This window comes from Tursiops truncatus, chromosome 11 (assembly GCF_011762595.2).
Source record: "Tursiops truncatus isolate mTurTru1 chromosome 11, mTurTru1.mat.Y, whole genome shotgun sequence".
Lineage (NCBI taxonomy): Eukaryota > Metazoa > Chordata > Mammalia > Artiodactyla > Delphinidae > Tursiops > Tursiops truncatus.
This window is the reverse complement of record NC_047044.1, coordinates 24,542,295-24,564,309: the sequence shown is the minus strand read 5'-3', so window position 1 is coordinate 24,564,309 and position 22,015 is coordinate 24,542,295. Positions and strand designations below refer to the sequence as shown.

The window sequence follows — 22,015 nt, the reverse complement described above, 5'->3', positions numbered from 1 at the left end:
ATGCAATAATTGTTATAGCTTACTGCTCAACCCGACACTGGTTTTGATCCAAAATTTAATTTACCACATCAAAAGATCTGTTCAAGTAAACCAGTCTCAACATTAGATTTATGAGCAATTCTGTTTGTAAAGTTAACCAGGTAACTCACAAGTTTATGTCCCTATACACTGGCAAATGATTAGAAATGTACAGAAAATGACTAGTACCCCGTGGTACTAATGAAGTTTTTCTCTCAGCAAGTGAGATTTAAGTTTAAGTACTTCTTTACACATTAGTTTCTCTAGCAACATCATGTAAGAAGGCGTCTATAATAAATTCAATGGAAAAAAGTACCTAAGATTATTAATGTAAATTTAGGTAAAATATATTTTAACTGTTATGAGATCTGGCCTTTTATCAATTTTCTCCTCTTGTGCAAGTCTAAGTAATAAAATGTGCTTTAAATAACAATAACAAGAAAATGAAAAAAGACAAAATTAACCTTTCACATTATACAATTTTTCAGCAATCCTTTTAAAATAAAAGATCTCTGTGAGACTACTAGAAGTTAATATTATCAAGGAAATGATGTCTTTTCCCAATTTTATGTAATAGGAAAAGTAGTTAATAATATGATGTGCCAATCTGTTCTAGTGCTTTATTTACATTAACTCCTTTTAACTACCACAGTAATCCTATAATATTAAGTTATCCCCATTTTACATATCTAAAGAAACTCAGTCACCGAAGAGTAAAACTCACTCAAGGTTACAGCTAGTAAAAGGAAGAGCCAGTTGGAATTCAAACAGTGTAAGACCCTACCTAGTCCATGCTCTTAACTAATATCACCCAGAATAGGGTTTAACACACTGCTTCACTCAATAAACATGAATTGGCTGGGTGCTTAACAGTTTTTATTTCTTCTAGGAGTTACAAAAACCAGTTTTTGAGAAATAAGGCGCGTACTAATCCTTTTTCCTTTCCTTATTCTACTTCTACCTAGACAGAACAGAGTATTCCCTACACTATGCTCTCATAATCATATATTGTACATCGTTTATATAGCATGTTCCTATTTGTTTCTAACTAGTTTAAGTACAAAATTAAGAAAACTTTCAGAGAAAGAAGGATGTTTCGCTGTTTGTGTTTTTAAATCCCGTTTCCTTGCGTAGGACCTAGCTCTAAGAAGGAAGGTCCAGATAAGTGCTGGACAGGACAGAAAGGAGAGCAGTTAAAAAAAAAAGTCACTCTCTAGAGTAACTTATAAAAAAAGAGAGGATCCAAAATTAGAGCATACCTCAGGTAGCGGTTTTTTTGCTAAGCTCTATAAGATTTTATTAGCAACTGTATATAACTTTAATCATCTATTATAATTTGATTTCCATGAAAGACTTATGAGTTGGTACGTATTGCTCTGCCCATTTCTGCAAATGAGAAAAACAGACTCAAAAATGTTAATGAATCTGCCCAAGACCATATAGCTAGTAAGCCTTGTCATTTCCAAAAGAGGTAAGGGAATATAAGAATCAAAACCTACAGCTCCAAGGCTATTCATAGAAGAAGACAGCCAGGAATAGATTTGAGAAATAGAATTCAGTGAGTTACTACAGCTTAATAGACATAGCCCCTAAGAATATCCAATTGAGAGAGAATGATCAAGGGCAGGATTAGGATCCAATTCCATTTTGCTCTAAAGCAGAGGTTCTCCAAGTATAGTCTGTGGAATCTTTAAAGGTGGGGGTGGGGGGTTCCTCAGGTCAAAATTATTTTTATAATACTAAAAACTTAATTGCCTTTTTTACTTTTCTCTCACGAGTATAAAGTGGAGTTTTCCAGACTACATTTCACAGAATACTGCAACAGAGTGAAACACAAAAGTTGTGAGAAGCCAGCTGTCTTCTATTGAGACAGACATTAAAGAGATTTGCAAATATATAAAACAATGCTACCCTTCTCACCATATTTTTTTAATATTTTTCATTTTAAAATATTTATGTTAATTTTTAATGCTTGCTATTTTTAAGTAAGCAGATATTAAAATTAATGTAAAAATTAAAGCATTTTTTTGACTTGAGACCAAAAAGGTTGAAAAGCCACTGATCTAAAAAGCTATGCTCAACCAATCCTCAGATCTAAAATCTGGTCTTCTAAACTGATTTACTCACCAGGATAAGTGGGCTATGTAAATGGAAAGTTCCTGAGTTTCACCATATTACAAATTGCTTAACAACAGAAACATTTTTAAAAATCTTTGTGTTCCTCCTTACCCTCATCACAACACTCATATCAAAAAAAAAAAAAACTTGTTGTATCAATCCAGATTACTTCACTGTACATTTCTAAATTAACACTATATTTTATACCTAAATTACATAAAAGATTCTGTAATACCACATCACCTTAAAATAAACTGAAGGAATGTCAACCGGTAAAACTGAAAAGGTCAGACTTCACCACATGGTGACACATAATGACCTCACTAATGTAAAGACATCCTGTAAGGCTCAGCTAATCATTCACTCTTTCAACCACCTCCTAACTCCAACAGCAGGAAATTTTAAAAGCATTTTAGGAGAAGAATTATGTAAAATATATGTTTAGATATTTAAAAGGTCACATTCTTATGGCTACTGTAAGAATAAAACTTCAATTTCCTTCAAAAATAATAAATCACACAACATATTTTTCAATTACCAAATAAAAAATTATGTAGTCTTTACATGTTGTCAAAGTACAAATTTCACAAAATCTCCTACTTTCTAAATATCCGTGTAGGTTTCACTCAGAATGTTCTTAGCATACTTGGCATAAGATAAATATGAACTTGTTTCTGATGTTTAAAAAAACAAAGTGTGTAGGCAACTTTCTAGCCTTTCTCTCCAATAAACATCTGAACTACATAACCGAATGTGCTATTCTGTCATTCTGTAACTTGTGACACAATAATATTTCACATTTTAAAAAAACTAACACTTTATTAAAGCTTTCATAAGACAGATTCTACTGGATAATGGCCAACTTTCCTCAGCAACAGTGGCATTAAAAATGCCAGCATTCTTTGACCTTCTGGTAAAGTTTTTCTTTGGGGAAGGAAGGGCTGTTTAAGGGGGGAAAAAAACTCTTAAAAGTGGTTAGTTTTGATGATATAGTAAATACCCTCAAAAGAGATCTTCCTAAAGGCTGAATCATGTATCAGTTGATCTCAAATTTTTAAAACTATCATCACCTTCAGAAAAGCCTTCTTGCGATTCTGGAGAAAAACAAAACCAACAAAAAACCAAAAACTTAACCCTCTACACCACATTACTTGCTAAATGGAAAATTAGAAACTGCTCACATACCAATCCTAAGAGGGAGGGAGCATAACAAGCCAATTCACAAGTACACTTAATTGACTTTATAAGATCTATAGTAGAGGCCAGGTTGTAAGATTTCAATCAAAAGATTAAGAAGACAATTTGTACCTGACTAAACTCCACAGCTACAACTTTGGTATTTTCCAAAAGTTTTCGTATTTATCTCTAGCATTTTTTATTCTACTAATTCTACTTATTTAGGAAATCTTTGCATACTAGAAACAAGAAAAGCAAAGAACTAAATTAGATTAACACAACGGAAGAAAGAAGAGAGTAAAATGTACCTTTTAAGAAAAATGAAAAAAAAAAAGGTTCAAAGAAAGGTTACCTATGAGGATACAGAAAAATATTTTTAAACAGTAATACCTGAAATTAACTGGAATTCTGACAATACCTGAGTATCTCCCTTAAGTGGAATTAAATGGATTCTAGTTAATCAAAGCTTGAGTATAATAAGGGCCTCGATCCTCTCTGCTTTGTTATTGCTTACTACCTATTCATTCAGTCTTGATCTCAAAAGCTGAGCGGTAAAATGTTCCTACATTTAATTCATACCTGTGGTAAAATGTTAATTACATACATGTTTGGCACTGGTTGATGAAGGGTGTATAGTATACAGGAAGTCCACTTGGTGTAGTAGAAAGTGAGAGTACGTCTAACACAGGTTCAAATCCTTTTTCCTTCATACAGACACTGGGGAGAGTGAGAAGAACACTGAGAAAGCCAACCTTAGTTTCCTCTTTGAAGAAGGGAATTAACAACTACCTCAAAAGAATGTGAGATATAGATTAGATTGTATATATATTGTGTCTAGCACATAGTAGGCATTCAACAAACGTAACTTCCTCCCAAATTATGAACAGCAAATATACGTACTGTATACAAAATTGCAGGCTACACACCAATGACCTCCCTTCCTCAATCACAGTCAAAATGAGAGATCAAGTAACTTCTATGGGGTCATGTGGGAGCAAGACGGTAAAATTACTTCTAAGAAAATATTCTTAATTTCAAATACCTACCCTGCAAACAGAATTGCCCACTAGGCAATTCTTACGTGAAGAATATCATGACAGAACAAATAGTTCTGTGAACAGTCTATATTTCGTACATTCACAGAACTGTTGAGTGAAAATTCATCACTGGGGCCAATAGATCTTCCTCCATTTAGGCACAAAAAGCTTTTGTGTACTGACCCCCCAACTTTACAGCCACACCTCCAGAGATCACAAAACAATATCCTGGGTTTTTTTCTACCTCTCTGGCCACTCCTCTGTAGGAGGAATGTATTCCCTCCCTCCCTCCTCCTCCTCTCCACTCCTCTCCCTCTCCCTCTCCCTCCCTCTCCCTCCCTCTCTCTCTCTCTCTCTCTCTCTCTCTCTCTCTCTCTCTCTCTCTCTCTCTCTCACACACACACACACACACACACACACACACACACACACACACACACACACACACACACTATAGCCATTAAGCACTATTAAGGCCCAAGTAGATTTCTTCTTACTATGCTTCCTCCTAAGGCAAAGTCACCTAGGCACACAAGTTCAACCTAAAGAGTAACTCCCAAATTTCCAGTCTGATACTTTACTCTTTTTTCTGAGCTGCAGAAACATATATCCAACTACCTACTAGGCTTCATTCCTCAGGCGAAAAAATTTCAATGTCAAACCCCTCACCAACAGAATGTATTGTCTTTGTAGACGGGCCTGAGAATTAGACTTTTTATAAATACATTTTCAAACTTATTGTGGTTCTGAATGGGCACTGAGAACTAAAACCATCTGCACCCAGAGTTTACAGTCTACATTAGCATCACTATTCAGCTGTCTTCAACAACAAGACTTCACTATTCCAGGAAACTCTTGCCCAGGCAGATAAGAATTGCAAATAACTTCATTGTTCATTCCAGGAACTTCCCCAAAACCCCATATAAACCAACATCAGACTATTCAACTTTTCAATAAATAGCAGCAAATGATTGTTCACTTTCCAAAACTCTGAAAAAATCTCACCTTAAAACCCTTGTTTTGCTACGTCTATCAATCCTAAACTATTACATGATCCCTACTAATTCTAATCAAGCTCCTGCACTGAAATACCTGCATTAAAGATTCCAAATCCTCAGTAAATATCCCAACTTCACTCTCCCTCCTAACTTTGCTCTTCTTTTCACCCATACACGTACCCCTCCTCTTCCCCCAGCAGATCCTACCAACTCAGGAAAGGTGGTGTTCTCCTTTACTACAATAAGCAATAAACTCACCATGTTATTTTGGGTAGTATTTTCTAGGAGCCAACATTCCACAGCACTATCAGATAGTTTCTCAAATGTCTTAAGATTCAGTTCAGCAATAATAGTTCATCACAAGTAGTGCGAGGAAACTATGAAACCTTTATAAAATGTTATAAGAAATCAGCACCCTACGTTAGGCAACATCTGCTGACACTATTGCTTCCAGCTTCTTAATGAGTTAAAACAGCTAACTGGCCTGCTAATTAAATTTCTAAATAATACCAAATAAAGAGATTACTAATATCAAAGGGGCCATAAAACCAGTGAGGAGTTCTAAGGAAGATGGAAGATAAATCACAGAGGGGTTTAATAATCTAAACCGTAATCTTAGGAGAAACAGGATGGGGAAAAAACTAAATTAATATATGAATAATCCACAATGCTAATAATCTAGAAGAAAAAATACTGCTAAATATACTACAGTATAACAGTGAAAACAAACTTTAAAGGAGTCTTCATTACTTTAAAATTATTTTTAAACTATGATTTGGAATTAAGATACAATGAAATGCTTAATACATTTTCTAGAAAGTTAAAGCTTCATATCCACCAAAAGTAAATGTATAAACATTTCTTCTACTATAAATCATTTAAGGTACGTGTAAGACCACAGGCATGCTTACACAGGAGTAATTTGAAAGAAAAGGTTAAGCATTTAAAATGCCTCAATGATTGGGAGGAACTGAAGAATTCAAATTTTAAGATCTAAGTGTAAAAAAGGAAACCACAAGTACTGGAAGAAAATTTGGATGAATTCCTTTATAATCTTGGAGTGGGGAAGACTTTTCCAACTATATTTCAAAATCCAGAAACATTAAAAAATTACCATATAAAAAAGGAAAAAACTTGTGTGAAAAAATATCAAAGAATCTAAACATATATTTGCAACCCATATCACAAATAAAGGGCTCATCTCCCTATAGAGAAATCCTGAAATCAAGAAAAAAAAGGCCAGCAACCAAATAGAAAAATAAAGAACATGAGAGTTCACAGAAAGGGAAAATAAGTAAAATGCCCATTAAACATATAAAAAAAAATACTCAATGTCATTCATAATGAGAGAAACACAATAGTCTGAGTTACACCAGTTCTCATCTATGAAACCGACAAAATTCCAGAAGTTTGACAACACATTCAGCTGGTGAGGCTATAAGAAAACAAGCCTCTCATACATTCAGGTAGTAGTAAAAAAAGGTAATTTGGCTATAACAGAATTACAGAAGCCCCTATCTTTTTTTTTAAATAAATGTTTTATTTTATAATAGTTTTAGATTTACAGAAAAATTTCAAAGACAGTACAGTTTCCCTACACCACACACCTAGTTTCTGCTATTAAGATCTTTTATTAGTATGGTACATTTGTCACAATTATTGACCGAAAACTGATATATTTAACTAAAGTCATTCCTTTAGATTTCATTAGTTTTTATCTAATGTCCTTTTTCTGTTCCAGGATCCCATGGAGTATACCACATTACAGTATAATCATCTTCTTAGGCTCCTTTTGGCTGTGAGTTTCTCAGACTTTCCCTGTTTTAGATGACCTTGACAGTTTTGAAGAGTACTGTTCAGCTGTTTTGTAGAATATCCCTCAACTGAGATTTGTCTGATGTTTTTTTCATGATTAGACTGGGGTTATAATTTTGGGGGAGGAAGACCATAGAGGTGAAGTGCTATTCTCATCACATCATACTATTGACATAATTTATGATTGCTGAAGTTAACTTTCTCAGTCTGTTGGGCCTGCTATAACAAAATACCTTAGACTAGGTGGCTTATAAACAACAGAAATTTATTTCTCACAGTTCTATAGGCTGGGAAGTCCAAGATTAAGGCCACTGCAGATTCAGTACTTGGTGAGAGCCCACTTTCTAGTTCACAGACTGCCTTCTCACTGTGTCCTCACACAGCAGAAGGGGAAAGGGATCTCTCTTAGGTCTATTCATGAGGGCTCCACCTTCATGGCATAAGCATCTCCCAAAGGTCCCACCTCCAAATACCACTACACTGGGGATTAGGTTTCAACATATGAATTTTAGGGAAATCCTTGTTCTTGGAATCTAAATCACGCATTTGCTTATGCAAATGTTGTATGTATATGTTGTTCATTTGGCAAAGTAATAGCAAAAGAATAGGTAACAACCCAAAGATCCACACAGGACTGAGTGATCATATATCCAACAAAAGTACTACAACTATTAAAAATAAAGGAAGATCTTTAGATATGGAAAAACCTCCAAAATAAAATACATTTACGTACATTTGCAAAAAGACACACTGGAAATTTAGATTATAGTCTATTTTCTACATTATTTTATGTTCTTATATTTGAAAGGTAATTTTTAAAACATAATAATTGAGATCATAAAGACAGAAAACAGTAAGACACTGATAAGAAACTAAAGTAATTAAACAAGAAGGGCATTAGACTGAGGTGGCAGTAAACAAACCAAAACCTAAGCTACACTCAATACACTTGAATCTGAAGAAATGATACTTAAGAACCAGCAATCACAACCAACCAACTAGGCTTTCCTAAATAAGGTAACCACTTAAGCTATAGCCAATCAAATAACTTCCTTGCTTCGCTTCCACGCCTTCTCTATGAAAACCTCCACCCTAGCTCCTGTTGGTGGAGCACTCCTAACCACCTTTGGCTTGGCTCTGCCTGATTCAAATCAATGTACGCTCAAATAAAGTTGAAAATTTTAATGTGCCTCAGTTTACCTTTTAACAAAACAAACTAAAAAAGCAAGACAAAAACATTCATTAAAGGGAAAAGTAAATAAGTGGAACAGAAGACTTTTATACATCAACTTAAGAAAACTTCCCCCCAAACATGATTAAACTAGCAAATCCAAAATAGAATAGAAAGGGAGAAAAATTAGGATGGAATGATGAAAGTTTTAATCATTTTGCCTTTACTTTAAATTTAAATCCTAGAACAATGACTCTAAAACTCAAGAATTACTTGGAATGTTTTAAAAAAAACCCAAACCCAGAGTATCCAATTCAGTTGCTCTGGGACAGAGCTTGAGATTTTACACACACACACACACACACACACACACACACACACACACACACTCACACACTCACACAGGCTTCTAGCTTTTCTTTTTTCTTTTTTTTTTTTTAAATCAACAAGAGTGCTTCTGAAGCTCAGGTTAAGGCCACTGACCTATAAGAACATAAGATAATAAACAAAAACAATAATAAACAGTAAACATCTAAGCAGATTTTATGACAAAGGGAAAAACCAAACCAGTTTCTTCTCTTGATGGATAAGTTGTATTACCTGTTATTCTATTTTGACTTCAGAAAAGCTGAGTCACATACAAAAGTCATTAAGAAGGAAAGCAAATATTGCCTAAACTGTTAAGATGTCAAAGAAATGGTATAGCACAAGCCTGAAGAAGGGAAACAGAGCAAATGGTTACACGAAAAATTTGGCCCTAAGGAAAAGCTTATCAATGTGTTCATCAGGAAGATTACAACAGTTTTATCCCTAATGATCATTAGATAAGAAACAACAATGAATATCCTAAATTATTTAGTCCACTAGTCTATACTATTCCCTTCCTGCCAATATACCTACAGGGTACAACATACACCCATTAGTAACACTAACTCACTAACACACTGATTCTCAAATTTGGTGGGAGAGGCATATTAGAAAATCCAGGAGGTATGTACGGTTTAAAAAGCCAGAGATTATTTTGATTCAATTGCCCTTGTGAACCACTTATTTAGACATTCATCAACCTGAAGGAATGGATCTGCAAAACAATTCTAGTACCATAACCAAGTTTTCCCCGCTATAATACAGAGTGATAAAAATAATTGCTAACTGTGAGTGCTCACTAGGTGCAAGGTACTTTGCAAAGTGCTTTATACATATCATTTAATTTCTACAGCCCTATGAAGTAGGTTCTGTCATTCCCAATTTTATAGAAGAAACTGACCCTTAAGAGTTTAAGTAACTAGCTCAAGATCACATAGTTATCAGTTATTACTTGGGGAAGCATTATTATCTGATTTCTCAAATAAATCTGATTTCTCCAATGAATCTAGTTTTTAATCACACACTTACTATATCAGAGATATAATTTAAAACTCAATTTTACTGATAAAAACCTAAATAAAATGTCTTTAATTTTAAAAGTAGACCATAAAGCAGTTTTTATTTAATTACAGTAATTCCAGTGAAAACATATCTCCTGGTCAACTGTATACATAACTATCAGGGTAACAGGAATGACATTAAATGCAGTTCTGGAATGCAATTCTGTATTTTATTTTAATGAATTTAAGTCTAGTACTATACAGTTAAACAGCTGGATTTCATTAAGGATGAAATTTTATCCAAATCTTACTCTTGATATTGACCAATGTTTTTAGACCTTTAGAAATAGATATTTTATTTACATATATTGTAATTTTAGATTCTAATTTGTCTAAAAGATAACAATCTTTGAAGATTACAGCCCTTTTCTCTCCATTTTCACTAACAAGTTAGTACAGCTCACGAGTAGTTAAAAAGGCCCAGTGATACCAAATTATTGCCCCTCCAAATTGGCCTACCAACTGCATCCAAATTACTCACATACAAACACAGCCTACATGGCCTACATGTAGCACCAACACTCAAAACTTTTAATGGCTTTTTATTTTCTACTGTATCAAAATTAATTCTTGACCCTTTCTAGGTCATAACTAATCTGACCCTAACTTACTAATTCAGTGTTGTTTCTCCTAATTCCATCACTTCACTCACTCAATTAAACAATACATAATATGGGGGAAATACCAAAATTTAAAAAGCATGGCCCCTCTGTAGCACAAAGCCAGACAAAAGGGTAGATGATTTGTAAATAATTAATTACAATACAATATTAAGTACTATAGTAGACATAAATGCTATAGCAGAATCACCATAACTCTGCCAGAATGGATCAAAGAAGACTTCAGAGGAAGTGACATTTGTCCTCAAAAATGAGAATTTCTCTCCAACTGTCACAGCACTGTAATATCAACACACCAGTTTCCTCATCTTTGATTCTAGCACTGACCACAGTGATGGTATAGAGGAGGCATGCACTTCAGACATGGATGCACAGATGGATGGACGGATGGATGGAAGGAAAAAAGAACAGAGGGATAAAAAGACAGCCACAAACCATCAACAGATGAATGAATAAAGAAGATGTGGTATATATGTACAATGGAATATTACTCAACCATAAAGAAAGAATGAAATATTGCCATTTGCAGCAACATGGATGGACCTAGAGATTACCACACTGAGTGAAGTCAGTCAGAGAAAAGACCAATATTCTTTTGTAGCACTTACGTGTGGAATCTAAAAAATAATACAAATCAATTTATTTATAAAACAGAAGCAGATTCAGACATAAAAAACAAACTTACGGTTACCAAAGAGGAAAGGGGGGGTAGATAAATTAGGAGTATGGGATTAACAGATACACACTACTATATATAAAAGAGATAAACAACAAGGATTTACTGTATAGCACAGGGAACTACATTCAATATCTTGTAATAACCTATAATGGAAAAGAATCTTAAAAAGTATATATATAATTGAATCACTTCACTGTACACCTGAAACTAACACAATATTGTAAATCAGCTATACTTTTTAAAAAAAGACATATATAAAGTAAGAATGAATAACTGTTAGATTAAAATAGGGTAAAACTGGAAGTAGTAATTCAGATGAGGCATTCCAAAATCCTGACATGTGAAAGTGGCAACAGAAAAAGATAAATCTAAAAGATGTTTAGGAAATAAAATTAACAAGATTGGGTGTGACTGACTGGACTAGAGGGAGAAGAGCATGACAGAAAAACATAAGAAGCTGCCAAAGGTTTTGGCTTAAGTGACTAGGCTGATGGTGGCGCATTCACTGTGGCTGGGAATAGAGGTAGGGGGGTAATAAAAGAGTTCAGCTCTGGTAAGGGAGTGCCAAGAGGCAATAATATCTGGGAGACAGCTAGAAAAGAACTAAGAAAAAGAGGTCTGGATTAGAAATAAAGATATGAAGATCATCAGCATATAGGTGATAAGAACAAAGCACTAAATACAGATGAGAATGCCCAGGGATCATGTAAAACATGAGAAGAGGGGCCAAGGACAGAACATTCCAGACAACCAATGTTGCCATTATTTCTACCCATTAAAGTATATTTTTATAACGTACAATGACTAACACAATGCTGAGGACATGACAAATGCTTTAAAGGTACTTACTGATTACATCTCTGAATTAACTGAAAAATGCATATTTATTAAGTATAATAAAGCCATAGATAAAAAATCATTTCTTAAAAATAATTCAGTAAGATGGGCTCAAGGGACTAACGTCTGCTTAAGGAATCCAAAACTTACTTCAAAAATCAACAAAAAGAAAAAAAAAAATCAACAAAAAGCTTCCTTCTCACCAGAAACAGCAATACAAATCAGTAATTAAAATATTAAAACCTGGAAGTATATTATACTTCAAAAGTTTATTTTATAAAATACTTAAAAATATGTATTAATTAATTTAAAGGATAATGCCTCTAAATTTGGAGTAAGAGCTTCAGTGTTGTTACCTGATAATTTTTCACAAGTATTAATACCAATTTTAACCAACTTTTGTTTATATCATTTAACATTAACACACACTAGTAACAAATATTAACCATCAACTGTAAAAATAGCAGGATTAAATATATGATAAGACCAAAGTGAGTTAGTAATGAATATAGTGAAAGAAAAATTATTCTTGGGTCCTTTTCCCATTGTTTACAAATATGCATACAAAATTTAGAGTATTCTTGAAAGTATTTACACTAACAAGAATGTGCTATTAGGGCTTCCCTGGTGGCACAGTAGTTGGGAATCCGCCTGCCAATGCAAGGGACACGAGTTCCAGCCCAGGTCCGGGAGGATCCCACATGCCGCGGAGCGATTAGGCCCGTGCGCCACAAATGCTGGGCCTGTGCTCTAGAGCCAGCGAGCCACAACTACTGAGCCCGTGCTCCACAAGAGAGGCCACCGCAATGAGAGGCCAGTGCACTGTGGCGAGGGGTGGCCCCCGCTCGCTGAAACTAGAGAAAGCCCGTGCTCAGCGAGGACCCAACGCAGGACCCAACGCAGTCAAAAATAAAATAAAATAAATTTATTTTTTTAAATGTGCTATTAAAAAGAGATTTTGTTAACCTTTTAAACTCTTACCACAAACGAAAGAAAGCAAACCTTCTTTCATTGTTTTTCACTTTAATGGACTACTCTTAGGTCAAGTCAATAACATGTTCTGTTTTTTAAATCTGAATAAGAGATAATAACAATACTAATATGCAATTTATATAAGAATCAGTTTTTAATATAAAAAATGACAAAAATGTACAATTTGGTCTGGTATTTCCATTTTTCAGTGATACATAGCCACATATGAAGTGTACAACTTCAAAGATCAAAATTACACTTTAGTTAATTAAAATATGCAATACCAAACCAAAAACCAGTAAGTACTTATACCTGTATAAATATAGACATAGCTTTTATCTACCTTAAGGCAAATTTTTCCCCAACACTGAAGCAATCTACACAGTATGTATCTGGCGCTATCTTCCCTTTTATGACACATGCTCAAATAATGTGAACTAATTTTAACACATTAAAAAAATCAAAATAAAGGCAATTTTCGCTTACCCCGATATGCCATGGATTTATAAATCTGCCTCCTTAAATACAGTATTCAATATCATATGTTACTGCAGAATGTCATGGATTTATAAATCTACTCCTTAAATACCATATTCAATATTATATGTTACTGCAGAACATAACGTTATTTATAGTAGGCACCCCACCTGTTAGATTTACGCATAGACGTCTACTGATTTTCCAAGCTGGCCAAAAGAGAGAGGAAAACAGGCTAGGAAAGGTAACCGACACTCAAATACATTCAATACATTTTTCTGGTCCTTGGCAATTCCTCTTTTCAGGTCAAATATTTTGCAGATATCAAAGTAGCTGACAACGGGAAGGGACAGTTAGGGAGTCTAGGATTGACATGTACACACTGCTATATTTAAAAAGGATAACCAAGAAGGACCTACTGTATAGCACAGGGAACTCTGCTCAATGTTATGTGGCAGCCAGGATGGGAGCGGAGTCTGGGGGAGAATGGATACATGTATATATATGGCTGAGTCCCTTTGCTGTGCACCTGAAACTATCACAACATTGTTAATTGGCTATACTCCAATACAAAATAAAAAGTTGAAAAAAAAAAAAAAAAAAGCCTGGGAGCAAAATAATGACAAAGAATTCACTGGTGACAGTAAGACTTTTTGGCTCATAGACATTTTTTTAAAAAGTCAGTCTAATAGGTCCTCTCATCACCAGTCAAAGAAATTGCCAACACTGTAGGCTGAACACAAGTTATACCAGGTTTTCTATTGTAGGCAGTTTTTTACCTGACAAATACTATATGAAGTACATATAAAAATGCCATAAACCTACTGTTTATCTTCATCATTTCAAATGCAAAATGCCACAATCAGTTTACAAAATGCATTTAAAATAATTTTTCTATTTAAAAGTTTAAGCAAAAATTACACATTCAAAATTCAAAGAACTCAAAACTATTTTTCCTTCACATGTATGAAAGGGGGCAACTTTTGAAATAGATAAAATACTCTATTTAACATATAATGTCTCTTTTCTACAATACAGCAATACATTCATTGTAATTACACATCATGGAAGTATAAAAGCTATATAAATGAATGCCATGACATGATGCTATTATTTTTATTAAGACTAGAGAACAGTAATAAAGATTCAAAATGTAATGCCCTATAAATATTCAGTATTATTAGACAATAACAAAGAAAATACCACCGCAAAAATTTTGTGTTCATAGAAAATTTTTTTATATTAAGGATCATCATTTTCACTTTTGAATATCCATCTCAGAAGCCACTATAGTTCCATTGTTCACAATAAAATATTTGCAGTTTTTTAGTTAGTACTATTTCACCAATAAAGGAAAAGGAGAAAAACATTACTGAAAATAAGGGGAAAAATAAAAGCCTTGATAGAGTAAATTATTTTATATGCCATCTCTTTCCACCATAATCGTAGGACTAAACAAGTAACTGAAAACTAAATATATCAACATTTATATACTTTAAAATCTTATTCAACACAGCTATTTTGTACTACAGAAAAGATAAAATTTAATTTTTCTATTTCAGTAAAACCAATGACTTATTAGAACAAGATTGCTGGTGTACAAAGCTACCACACTGGATCGCTACCATACACTGAATTAATTAATTAATTAGAATTAATTATTCTAATTTCATCTTTCCTTACTATCTATCTCTTTTTTCCTTCAGGTAACCAGAGTACATTTCACAAGCTGCACTATTTCAAATACCTCACACTAAAAGTGACTTTAATGGGCCTGAATCCGAGGATGAGAATAAATTACACATTTTATAAAAGCTTCTTTAAGTAACAGGCAAATTAGGATATTAACAAGACTTTAATTCTTTTTTTCTTTTAAACAAGACTTTAATTCTTCACACACTCTTTTTACTGATTGTAAAAGTAATGTGAAAATTTGAAAAATAAAGAAATGTATTTTTATTCATCCATAAGTCTCACCACCCAGAAATCTTTGTTAACTTTTTGGTAGATTTCCTTCTAGTGAGAATAAAACTTCAGGTATCTAATTAGACACTAATTAATATGTAGTGGAAAAAAAATCAGCGTATCCTCAATATGACCTTTCGATAAATAAATAAAACATCGATTATTTATGGTATGACCTGTTAATTTCACAAAGAATTGAGGGAGTCCCTCAATTCAGAGACTGGTCCCTAAACTGAAATCCCGTTCACGATTTTTATAGTGTCAACATTTTAATGGCAATAAGCAGCAAGACATGACTGTTCTTACAATGACATCAACAGTAATGTCCCAAACATCAAACAGGCTTTACTTTTCTTTCCATTCATATTCCAATATGTTATTTTCGCTGTTAAAAAAATCAATAATAAATTATATTTGCACAGTAATTTTAAAACAGCTTAAATTCAATGACTAAGTTATTTTCTTTGAAGCCCAGCACTCAAACTTTTAGTGCTCCTGACCTATGAGATAACTTACCAAAAAGGTTATCACTTTTAATTCCAACAATCTCGCTCATAAAAAAAAAAAAAAGAATATTCCTTAAATATAGCCACATTTTTTTCTTTTGTTCCAACCCGTTGTTTATGGAAGTATGCAGGTGCTAGGATTACAAAGACTGAAATGACTTCATCAACAAAGCAACATCTCAACATTAAATAAACCAACTACTTAATCTCATAAAAGAACTGAACAAAATCAATAATATTAATGCTAGCAAATTTTTTTCTTAAAATGTGGCTGAACCTTATTTCTACCTTCAAGGAAGGCTTTCCTTTACTCAAGGCATCAAAGATCTTAAATCCCATTCATTTTCTTCTGTCCAATAGCCAAAAAAATAAGTCTACAATACAGTAACTCAGATTTGTTACTCTATACGCAAGCGCCTTTTAAAAGAAATCCTTCAACAAAGCCTCGAGAAAGAATCAGCAAAGTTGGAGGAAAGAATTGTCTAAGTCAAGCATTTCCTGATAAGTGACAGAAGGTCTAGCGGCTGCCAGGGATACACTTTGCTGACCCTAGGAATAGTCAAAACTCAAAACAAAATTTGCCACTTTTTTATCTAAAAAGTTAATTTGGTTAATAAGAGCTGATAATCCATGACCAACGACGTGTCTCTGGTGGACACATTAATATAAAGAAGGAGCGCCAGGGATTTCAGCTAAGTGCTTTTGCCATTTTTGCAGAAGAAAAGCTAATTGTTAATGGCCATGTGACATTATAAGATCCCAGAAAGGAAAGGGTGGGAGGAAGAGAGAGGAGTTCAAGGCAGTTCAGGGTCAGAACAAGCTCAGACATCCTGTCATTAGCAAACGTTCCCCAAGCTGAAGGCAAAATACTGCTTACCCAAAAAGGAGCGGTGAGAGGTACGGGGAGAACGAGGGGAAAACCACAGGAGAGTCAGTGTGGCAGGGAGGGGGTGATGGGAGGGAGCGAATCTGGAGCTATCCAGCTGAATTGCGGAGCAAAACCATCGGGCACGAAAACGCTGAGAAAAGCCACTGTGACGGAGACGACAATACTTGGCAGCCCCCCCCCCCCCCGCCCCATGTGCCCCTCCCCATCGGTTCTTTGGGTTTCCCACATTCCCTCCACCTCTGCTCTGACCCACACTCAGGGGTGTGACTCGCCAGCGGGAGGCTGCCCTGATCTTTGTCTCGGCCGGCTCCTCACGCGAGGGCCCCTCCTCCTCCCGCTCCCCACCCACGCACACCCCCGGCGTCTCCAAGGAGCTGGAAACGCGGTGGCCACCGCCGCTTCCTCTCCCACCTCTCGCGGACCTGCGCCCCTTCCTTCCCCTCGGAGTTGCGCAGCCCGCCCTCGCAGCTCCACCCCCGCCGAGGGGACCTTTGTGTCTCGGGGGACTTTCTGCCTCCTCCCCTCCTCGGCCTCGCGGGGAGACCGGCCTCCCCCGGAGACCAAAGCGGCAGCAAGCGCGGAGGCGGCGGCGGCTGGAGGCGCCTCTCGCGAAGGAGCCCAAGCGTCAGACACTCACACCCCACCCCACGCCCGGAAATGCCCGGGCGACCGGGGTCCGAAGTGGACCCGAGGGGCGACAAACACAAGCGAGCCCCTGCGCCGCGCCGTCCTCCTCAACCTCCCGGCCGGGCCTGAGCCGCCCGCCCCGGCCCCCAGTCCCAAGCACCCTCCGGCCGCTCTCAGCCCAGGGTCGGCGGGGCAGCAGGGAAAGCCCCGAGCGGCCGCCAGCCGCCAACTCACCAGCAAGTGCGGGGACCGCGTCCCGAGAGTTGGCGAGGCGAGGCGCACAAGGAAAGCGGCTCCTCCGACGCCCGCGGCGACCGGATGCAGGTCCGGGTCCCAGCGACTGGCAGACCCGAGGCGCCTCCGAGGCGCAGGCCTCCGCCGCCGCAGCAGCCTTCCAGCTCACGCCGAGGGTCCGAGCCTCCGGGAAGGGCCGCCGGTCCCTCACGCGTTGTCAAGCCCCCCGGACAACATGGCTCCCGGGCTGCCGAGCCGCGCAGGCGGCCCACTAATCCCCTTGGAGGAGCCGCAGCGGGAGTGAGGCGCCGACGCCCGGTTGCGGCGGCCCGGCCGGACACGGGCTCCTTCTTCTCTGGGGCCGGGCCGTGCGAAGCTGAGGAGACGCTCGCTGCGTATGCGTCGCTTTTTCACTCGGCGGCTGCGGACTGACGCCTCCGCCTGTTCCCCCGGGGAGAGCGAGCGAGAGAGAAAAAACACTTTTATTGAAATGATCCAACCAGCGGCGGCGGAGAAAGGCGACCGGCCGCGGCAGCTTCCCCCACCCCCTCTTGAGCAGCTCGCCGCAGGCAGCGCGACCCCTGCCGGCGGCGGCGACGGGGGCGGGGAAGGGGCGGGGCCTAGAGGGCGGGGCGGGGTATCCCCGGGAAACCCCCACCCCGAGATGTAGGGCCTTAGTCTCCCGTGCCCGGCTTCTGGAGTGGCTGGAGGGCGGTGGGAGAGGTGAAGAGACCCCCGCAAGGGTGAGAAGGTTAGGCAGTGCCTGTCTACGGCGACTGGGGAAGAAATTATCTGAATAGTTCAGCCCCATCATCTTCCACCCCCCGACAAAACAAAAACTGTTGCTTAAATTATCCAAGTAATTATGTAATTTAGATACCATTGCCGCAGCTCTCTACTGGTTCTCTAGAAAGTTGATGTCAAAGGGCCCACACCTGAGCTTGATTGCTGCAAGTTTTCTCCTTTATTGTGGGTGGCTGGGTGGGTACCAGGGCAGTATTCACTCACACAGGCAGCATTTATTCATTTAAACTACAAACTTCTTTATATTATGTTCTTGACAATATACTAAGTCCTCAGAGGACGGAGAGTCTCCCTGGGATGAAAAATACTCCATAAGCAATTGTAATAAAAATCTGAGCTTTATGTGAAGGGAAATAGAAGGTGCTATGAGATCAGAAAGGAACTTCTGTTGCAGAGTTGGTTAGGTTTTGTTTTCTTGGAGGAGGGGGGCCGCCCGAGAGGTTGGCCCAGTTTCTGTCAATGTTTTTACTTTCTTCTATCCCAGAGGCTAAAGGCTAGTTCAGGAATGAACAGTGGAGTGAAAGTGAAGACAAACTGAAGTAATACTGACCCACTTTTTTCCACTAAAAAGGATAAAAGCATAAAGTAAACACAAACATAAACCCCTAGAGGGAGATAATGCGAGGACCAAAAAAAAAGAGAATGGAGACTGGATGAAGACAACCTAAACAAGAAAAAAAAAAAAAAATTAAAACCACGTAAAAGGCCTGGTGAAGTGAGATATGCATATTTTTCCATTGTAATACCTGGAAATAGACAATAAATTTTTTATGTAATTTCAAATCACATTATGTCCTAAGGACTTCTGACAATTATCTTCTTGGATTCCTGGGTGAATCCTTTCCTCCTATAAATAATACCTGATGACTTCTCTTATTTTCTTGCACAAAATTGAATGTATCTACTGTAATATTCAACAATCATACAATCAATCAGACTTCTCCCATACCTCTAAAATTACCAGAATCCGTAAGTTAGGAATATTTATGCTCTACACATATTTAACACTTGCTTATCATACAAGAACACAAATATATAACAAGCTCTCCTTTAAAATAAAAAACAAAAAACACTGTAATTGATGCTTTTTAGATTTCTCCAATTCAAAGCACTTTGTAATATGGCAAGAAGTAGCATCATTCAGAGATCTTTTAAAGTTGGAAAGACAGAAAAGTGGATATTTTTATAAGAGCTACTTATATGCCAAGTATTTTTCACATACTTGTCTTATTTTAAAAGATAATTGTATGTCTTTTTTTGGACCCTTAGTAAATGTTAAAAATCATAATACAAGTGAGTTTACAAAATAGCATCCTGAGTTTCACATTAATAATTCCCCCTTCTATCATTATATTGGAAATACTCCATGGGAAATCAAAAGATTGTTCTAATTGCCTCATCTAAAGCTGCTAAAGAGGACCTTTTCCTCTTCCTACATCTTTTATTACAATAATAAAGACTTCATAATTAGAACTTAGATGATGATTGTATCGATCTATTTATTCTTTCCATCAAAAAAATATTTACTGAGTACTCCTGATGTGCCAAGCATCATTCTAGGCACTGAAGATACAGAATTGGACAAGACCGACAAGGTATAGCACTCCTGGAACTGTTTGCTAGTGGTAGAAACAAGCAATAAACATGTAACTCACTTAAGGAATTCATAAGATAACTCATAATCATGAGAAATCTAATGAAGAAAATGAAACAGTAATGGAAAAGAAATTGAGGGGAGGGACAGGATAGGTGGTGAGGTCAGGAAAGGCTTGATTATCAGCAGAGGCTGAAAGGGTTCTTTCTTTGTATCAACTTGGTAAATGATTCAATCAAGAAAAGATCACATGAAAAAAGAAATTGTGGTATTTACATACCACAATTATTATTTAATGGCTGAATATTATTCAGCCATTAAAAAAGAAGGAAATGATGCTACCACATGGATGTATCAGGAGAACGTTACACTAAGTGAAATTAGCCAATCACAGAAGGACAAATATTCATGATTCCATTTATATGAAGTATGACAAATAGTCATACCAAATAGGGATACCATTTATATGAAGTATGACAAATAGTCAAATTCAGAAGCAGAAAGTAGAAGGAGGATTGCCAGAGGCTAGAGGGTGGGGGAAATGGGGAGTTGCTCTTCAATGGGTATAAGGTTTCAATTATACAAGATGAAAAAGTTCTAGAGATCTGCTGTACAACATTGTGCCTATAGTTAACGATACTATACTGAAACCTGAAGAATTTAAGAGGGTAGATCTCTTTTTATCTGTTCTTATTGCAAAAAAGAAAAGTCACATTCAGTCAAAATAATGGGTGAGTGCATTTATGTAATTCCTTTTTAAAATTGATTTAAAATTCACACATCATATTTTTGGCATGTTGGACTTTTTCCTAGGTTGTAATATAGACTTTTTTTAACCTGGTAAAATAAAGTTAAATTATAAAATTACTTAGAGCATTTCCCAAACTGTGCTTAATAGATACTCTGTAGAGCTTGGTGGGGGGAAAGGGTTGAGAAGGATCTCAAGATCAATCCAACTACTTGATCTCTTTTGGAAATTCACAATGCACATTTACATATTAAAAGCTCTGAGAAGTTCCGAGATTAAAAGTAACTTTCTTTCCAGTTAAACCAGTGTATCCCAAAATGTTACATAGCTTTAATCACAGGACATATATGAAAATACTGAGGGACACAGGATCGCAGGTGAGCACAGTTTGGGAAACTGCTCTCTTGAAGCCTGAGGCATTTACTCTTCAGCCTCGGGAAAGAGGGCCCCTGAAGGGGAGAATCTGAAGGTCATTGAACTTTGGACAGAGAGAGTAGGAGATGGAGCTGGAAAATCTTTGTTGTGATTCACACTCTGAGAGTGACATAGCCTGGGAAACAAATGTGAAACATGACCAGATAAGATTTGGAAAAAAGACACTTAAGCTGGTTTTCAGTTGCTCAACATCAGTGGTTCTCAAACGATGGTCCCTAAACCAGCAGCAGCAATATCACCTGGGGATTTCCTAGAAATAAAAATTCTCAGGCCCCACCTGATACCAGCTGAATCAGAAACTCTGGGATGGAGCCCAGCAAGCAGTTTTAACAAGTCCTCTAGGATTCCACTGCACAAGAAAGTTTGAAAACCACTACTCTGCACAACGTCAATACATAGCTTTACCTATCTACAAAACAATTTTATACACGTATGAATTTTTGGACCATTTCCAATTATTAATAATTGTAAAAAATTCTCAAAGAAATTAGTTAACTTACCAAATTGGTAAAAAGCTTTTTGTCTACACACTTCTCTATTTTGCTAGGCCAAACCATGCAGTAAATCTATTTTTTTTGCAACAGGAGTGAAGCAAATCAGCTAAGGGTAGCAATCAACTATCTTCCCCTAATATCATTTGAGCAAAATAATTTTACATTTGGTAAAAGTGAAGCTATAGGTGAGAAAAGTGTATTTTCAAAGGATCTTTTGAACCTGCTTTGAAAGGAAAACAGCTAGCCTCACCCCAACATTTATTTTTTGTAAATATTTTGTACCATTCCAACATTTGCAGAACAGCTTGATACCAATGCACAGTGATACAGTTGTAGCCCATCACTTTAAAAGTTAACTATAAAGGGTTAGTTTA

At 36.9% G+C, this 22,015-nt stretch overlaps 1 protein-coding gene across 5 annotated transcripts in view; it reads right to left on the bottom strand.

The window, feature by feature from the left end:
- CDK17 (cyclin dependent kinase 17) overlaps nt 1–17,699 on the bottom strand; it is a 121,818-nt gene extending 104,119 nt beyond the window's left edge. For 2 of the 5 annotated variants that reach the window (XM_073788330.1, XM_073788329.1), the window contains exon 1: nt 16,694–16,814. The gene's annotated coding sequence lies outside the window, so the exon portion shown is untranslated. Of the gene's footprint in view, nt 1–16,693; nt 16,816–17,566 lie in introns of those variants that run through there. The other 3 variants (XM_073788332.1, XM_073788331.1, XM_073788333.1) reach the window with 3 other exon arrangements.
- Nucleotides 17,700–22,015: the final 4,316 nt, after the last annotated feature.